Here is a 7,273-nt window from a genome sequence, read left to right as displayed (position 1 = left end):
TATGTTGTGCTTGTATCATGTGGTGATGTGGTGGTGTGCCAAGGCATATAGGCATGAGGTCCACCCCTCATGTGGACCATTGATATTGTGGTCATGTGTATATGCTTATGAAGGTTTTGTTCTAGTGAATAGCACATGTGATGATGCAGTATTCACTAGATATGATTATTTGTAGATTTTCTTCCCTAGTTAGTGCCCACTTGTTCCAAGCAAGTGCATAGGTATTTTAGATTTCTCCCATGTTTAGATTTCTCCCATGTTTAGAGCTTGGTTCCATGTGATGTGATGGGCCCAAGGGTTTGTTTCTTGGTTGTGGTAGTAGAGGGTGACCCCATATATCACATGTTGGTTTCATTTCATGTTTAGGAATCCATATGTGCAAGTTGTGCCCAATCAAAGTAGGCATGTGGCTGAAATTCCAGATAAGTGAAAATCTGAGATTTTCACAAAGTGTGAGAATCTGTTTATATTTTCTTCTCCTGTAGATGAGCTTGTGCAGGTCAATGTGTTGTGATCTAGCCTTAGCTTTCAACTGGAAAGTTGAAGCTGATATGTTTGTCTAGCTTCCTGTAAATTTTAATTCCATTTGGAGTCCTTTAGATATTGTTTTGGCTGCTGTCAAAATGCTTCAGAGCATAAAAAGAAAGTGAGAATCTGGAATTTTCACTAAGTCCCTGAAATCTGATATTTTTGGGCAAGATTGCAGGAGTGTAACTTTACGTGTTTAACTCCTTTGTGTGATATTTTTGCTTGTGCTTGTAGTAATCTTGGATAGCTACAGCCACATATCTTATTTGGCATGTTTAGGTGGCTGTAGGTTCTTTGCTTGTAGCTCACAAAGTGCAATGATGCAGTTTATGGCAGATTGTGTAGTTTTGGCATTTTGATGATTATGAGTGCTTAGCTGATGATGTGGTGTTCTTCTTTGCTCCACCCCATCCATGTTGCTTTTTTTATGTCTTGGCTACCAGGAAATACCAGAGTTGAGCCATTGGAGTGTGTTGTGGTGGATTTGTAACGTAGCACCTCATATCTTGTTTCGTTGACTCCCGTTGATCCGTAGCTCCGATTGTAATGTTCTTTATATGGTTTTGCATCGTTTCCACGAGACGCATCTGATTATGTCATTCTCATGCATGTCAAGATATATTAGGATGCAGTTCTGTCCAGGAACATGTATTTACTTCTCATGCTTGTGCTAGTGATAGAAACAGTGATGCATGCTCATATTCATCTCATGCATCATGTGCTTGTTGCATCTTGAGGTGTTGTTGTTCATTGGATGTTATTGTTATGTTGGGTAGCACCGGGATCAGAGAAAGAGTACGTGGATTCGGGTGAGTATGTGCAGGACGAACAAGAACCATTCCTAGCTGAGGATATCACAGGCAAGATGATATGACCTTGATTCCATCTCTAGACTTGTTATGCTAGATTATGTTTGTTCCATCTTATGCTCGCTGCCTACCACTGAAATAAATTGCCTCCTAATATGCCTTGAAACAAAACACTTATCCCTTCCTACCAAATCTTTAATGGCTAAGTAGGCTTTGCTCAGCTACTAATGTTAGCGTTGCTAGATGAGGTGCTTTGCCTCATGTGATAACATGAGCTTGATATCATTATCTTAATTATGTTATTTAATTAAGGCACCTATATACTTGGTAAATAACGGAAGGCCTAGCCTTTTGTCGGGTGGTTTGTTCCGTTATTGCTGCCATAGTTACCGGCTACCGGTGTTTGATTCCATAATGATCTCTCCTAACACGTTCGGGGTTATTATGGGGACCCCCTCAATAAATAGCGCAGTGTTAAGGATTTTCCGGTAGGAACCAACATTGGTGTTAATTTTCTAATCCCTTAATAATAAAATTCATAGGGAATGGCATACCCGAGGAACTTAATCAACAACCCGGGCGAGTGCTCCTCATGAGTGTTGGTACAAACTAGAGCACCGTGCGGGGCCATCCCGTGGCTACTTGGGAGATTTCTTTGGCCACTGTACACTTCGCTTATCCGGCGTGTCCTGAGACTGGGATATGCGGCTCTTATAAGGGTCGTCGACACGTCGGGAGGTCCTTCTAGTCTTGTCTTACCTTAGCGATATATCTTGCGTATAGGAATCCCGGTGAAGCTTTGGTTCTCCCCAGAGTTGAGGTTTTCCTCTAAGGAATCCGACGAGATCACGAGATCCGTGATAGAAGATTACTTTGCGGCCCGTGTATGTTTGTGATGGACTAGTTGGAGCACCCCTGCAGGGTTTAATCTTTCGGAAAGCCGTGCCCGCGGTTATGTGGCAACTTGGAATACTTTGTTAACATCCGGTAATAGATAACTTAAACATAAGCTAATAAAATTGCCAACTGTGTGCGTAACCATGACTGTCCCCTTTGAAGATCTCTCTTGGATCGGGAACACAGTGGGGTTATGATTGATGCAGGTAGGTGTTCAGGATCACTTAGTGATCATCAATTATCGACCGCTAGTATAGACCACCTTCATTTCAAGTTATACATAAGTTAGCCACCATATAAAGCTTAGGATGCTGCAACCTAAATACTCCACCTATCCAACCTAATAACTTGACTAGTTCTGGCACCGAGGTCATAGATTGCTGAGTCCCCGTGGCTCACAGATTCCTTCACAACACCAATAGGTTCAGGTACCCCCGAGATAGGTGATCCCGACGGCACGCGGCTGGCGTGGCAGTATGATGAGGAGAACGACCGCCTATACGTGAATTATCCAGAAGATTGAGGCGTGGTCGTGATCGTAGGCCGGCAGGTAGGGTAGCATAGTCATTTCCCATGTTTTGTAGTCCGTAGCGGAACTACCTTGACTGTATGCGTGATGTACTCTGATATATTTATGAGATGGAAATTGAGTCCATTATTGTCATTCTGTTGATATTATGTATTGCTTTGTTACCATGTTTGCGAAATGCTTAGATGCGCTCCTTTCCAATTCGAGGCCTCGTTCCCTAGATCGGAAAGGACCGCATCTTAGTCGTTACACCCAGTGACGAAATCTATCTCAACATGATTGAATTTTCACTCGGGAATGGGCAAGGGATGCAAAAGACCTGCTGGACGTTGATGCCCTTCTTTCACTCTGCGACAGACATCACATTCATTAGTTGAGCAATCTCACGCTTCACGCGAGTCCACCTGAAAGTATGGTTCTGATCCTGATACATTTCGGAACTTCCTGGAAGTATCGAGAGAAGGGAATTAAGGGCTTCTTCCATGATAACCTTCCTGAGATCCCCTGTCGAAACGACAAGGCGATCCTCGAAGAACAAGGTATCCCTGTCATCAACATTGAATCACTTATATTTGGCAATGCACTTTGGCAAGCCAATCTTAACTTTCTTCACCATAGCATCAAGAAATTGATCTTGTCGTACTTGGTCTTCCAAGGTAGGAGAAATCTGGATATTAGCAAGAAATCCCTGAGGTACTAACTGAAGGTTGACCTTCCTGAAAGATTCACAAAGATCATGTTGGAGAGGCTTCAGAATGAGACTGTTGCAGTAAGCCCTTCTGCTCAAAGCATGTGCAATGACATTAGCTTTGCCTGGAGTGTAGTCAACGCTTGGATTGTAATCTTGGAGCATTTCCACCCAACGTGTTTGCCGAAGATTGAGGTTAGGCTGGGTGAAGATGTATTTGAGACTCTTGTGATCGGTGTAGACCTCAACTCGTCTGCCCAACAAGAGATTTCTCAAAGTCATCAGAGCATATACCACTGCCGCCAACTCAAGATCATGAGTGGGGTAATTCTTCTTACTTGTCTTCAACTGCCTCGAGGTATAAGCTACCACTTTCTTCTCTTGCATCATAACTGCACCAAGACCTCGAAGAGAGGCATCGCAGAACACTTGATAAGGCTTGGAATCAACCGGAGGAATCAAGACTGGAGTAGAAGTGAGCTTCACTTTGAGTGTGTCGAAGGCCAACTGACACTCTGGAGACCAGACATACTTCACACCCTTCTGAACAAGACTTCAGAGAGGCTTAGCAATCTTGGAGAAATTCTCAACGAATCTTCTGCAATAGCTTGCAAGCCCGAGAAAGCTTTGAAGTTGCTTCACATTCTGCGGAGGTTCCCACTCAACAATGGCATGCACCTTTGATGGATCAACTTTGATGCCGTTGGCAGAGATGATGTGCCCAAGGTACACAACTTCCTTCAACCAGAACTCACATTTGGAAAACTTAGCATAGAACTTATGCTCTCTTAGCTTATCAAGCACAAAGCCGGAGATGTTGTTCATGCTCTTCCTCATTTTTGGAAAAGACCAGAATATCATCGAGATACAACAAGACAAATTCATTCTTGAATGGGGAGAAGATATAATTCATCATCTGACAGAAGGTCGGTGGAGCATTGGCCAGACCGAAAGACATCACCGTGTACTCATACGAGCCAAAGCTTGTCTTGAAGGAAGTCTTGGGAATGTCCTCTTCGCGAATACGAATCTGATGATAGCCCATCCTAAGATCAAGCTTCGAGAAGATCTTAGGCCCTTTCAATTGCTCGAACAACTCATTGATGTTGGGAAGTGGATACTTGTTTTTGACCGTCTTCTTATTCAATGGACGGTAATCGACAGAGAGTCGATCCGTGCCATCCTTCTTCTTGACGAAAAGAACTCCACAACCCCAAGGAGACGAGCTTGGTCTGATCAGACCCAGACGCTCTTGCTCATCAAGTTGTTTCTTCAGCTCCTTCAGCTCTTCTGGACCAAGTTTGTACGTCCGCTTGCTCACTGGTTCAGTACCCGGTTCAAGCTCAATTACGAACTCAACTGCCCGGTGCGGAGGCATTCCTGGCAGTTCTTCGGGAAAGACATATTCATACTCGCACATCACTGGGACTTGATAAATTGGAGAGATCTCACCCTTCTCATTCAAGGAAAACAGACGGACCGTGTCATCACGCGCCGCGAAAATAATCACGTCCTCGGAAGGATGAGTTAGCTTCACTTCTTTAGCTTCACAATCAATAGACGCCTTGTTCATAGCTAGCCAATCCATCCCAAGGATCAAATCAATATCAGAGTTGCCAAGGACAATAGGAGAAGCTAGAAAGGCATAGTCACCCATCTTAACAGACACATCCGGAACCATCATATGAGAACTAATTCGCATTCCCGGAGAAACCACACGTAAAGGACTATCCAAGTGAATTGCGTGAATGTGATGCTTAGCAATAAAAGGCCTTGAAATGAATGAATGCGATGCACCATAAACAAATAAAACCTTTGCGGGAATATCATTAACTGAAAGATTACCCATTATCACGTCTCAGGATTTTTCTGCTTCAGCTGCATTCACCATATTGACTCTCGAAGACCTGGGATTGAACTTCACCATAGTATTGCATGGAGGCCTCCCTGGAGGAGGGGGCGGAAGACACTGCTGAGAGGTGCACTTGTTGGAGTAGTGACCCTTCTGCCCACACTTATGACAAGGAACATCTGACAGCGGACGGAATTGCACTTGAGGATTCCCTTGCTTCTGCTGCTGAAACCTCTGCTGGAAAGCTGGGTTGGGTGGGTGGGAAGAACCACGACCACCTGACTGCTTGAACTGCTGAGTCTGCCGAGGAGGAGGTGTCACCCAATATTTCTGCTGCTTCTGGACCACCTGAGTTGAGGGCGAGGAGCTGGAATCCCTCAAACACTTCCTCGAATTCTCCACTTTGAGCAAAGCTGCTTCTATTGGAAATATGCCCTAGAGGCAATAATAAATTAGTTATTATTATATTTCTTAGTTCATGATAATCGTTTATTATCCATGCTATAATTGTATTGATTGGAAACACAATACTTGTGTGGATACATAGACAAAACACTGTCCCTAGTAAGCCTCTAGTTGACCAGCTCGTTGATCAAAGATGGTCAAGGTTTCCTGGCCATAGGCAAGTGTTGTCACTTGATAACGGGATCACATCATTAGGAGAATCATGTGATGGACTAGACCCAAACTAATAGACATAGCATGTTGATCGTGTCATTTTGTTGCTACTGTTTTCTGCGTGTCAAGTATTTGTTCCTATGACCATGAGATCATATAACTCACGGACACCGGAGGAATGCTTTGTGTGTGTCAAATGTCGCAATGTAACTGGGTGACTATAAAGATGCTCTACAGGTATCTCCGAAGGTGTTCGTTGAGTTAGTATGGATCGAGACTGGGATTTGTCACTCCGTGTGACGGAGAGGTATCTCGGGGCCCACTCGGTAATACAACATCACACACAAGCCTTGCAAGCAATGTGACTTAGTGTAAGTTGCGGGATCTTGTATTACGGAACGAGTAAAGAGACTTGCCGGTAAACGAGATTGAAATAGGTATGCGGATACTGACGATCGAATCTCGGGCAAGTAACATACCGAAGGACAAAGGGAATGACATACGGGATTATATGAATCCTTGGCACTGAGGTTCAACCGATAAAGATCTTCGGAATATGTAGGATCCAATATGGGCATCCAGGTCCCGCTATTGGATATTGACCGAGGAGTCCCTCGGGTCATGTCTACATAGTTCTCGAACCCGCAGGGTCTGCACACTTAAGGTTCGACGTTGTTTTATGTGTATTTGAGTTATATGGTTGGTTACCGAATGTTGTTCGGAGTCCCGGATGAGATCACGGACGTCATGAGGGTTTCCGGAATGGTCCGGAAACGAAGATTGATATATAGGATGACCTCATTTGGTTACCGGAAGGTTTTTGTGCATTACCGGAAAAGTTTCGGGCTCATCGGTAGTGTACTGGGAGTGCCGGGAGGGGTGCCGGGGACCATCAGGAGGGGTGTCACGCCCCAAGGGGTCTCATGGGCTATGGTAAGAGATAAACCAGCCCCTAGTGGGCTGGAATAAGTTCCCACTAAGGCCCATAAGGTTTGAGAAGGAAAAAACACAAGGTGGAAAGAGTTTCCATGTGGGAAGGTGGAATCCTACTCCAAGTAGGATTGGAGTAGGACTCCTCCACCTCCAATTTTGGCCAAACCTTTAGGTTTTGAGGCTGCCCCCTCCCCTCCCTCCCTCCTATATATACTGAGGTATTAGGGCTGATTTGAGACAACTTTTGCCACGGCGGCCCGACCACATACCTCCACGGTTCTACCTCTAGATCGCGTTTCTGCGGAGCTCGGGCGGAGCCCTGCTGAGATTAGATCACCACCAACCTCCGGAGCGCCGTCACGCTGCCGGAGAACTCATCTACCTCTCCATCTCTCTTGTTGGATCAAGAAGGCCGAGAT

Source organism: Hordeum vulgare, chromosome 6H (assembly GCF_904849725.1).
Source record: "Hordeum vulgare subsp. vulgare chromosome 6H, MorexV3_pseudomolecules_assembly, whole genome shotgun sequence".
Lineage (NCBI taxonomy): Eukaryota > Viridiplantae > Streptophyta > Magnoliopsida > Poales > Poaceae > Hordeum > Hordeum vulgare.
Note: the sequence above shows the minus strand (reverse complement) of the source record.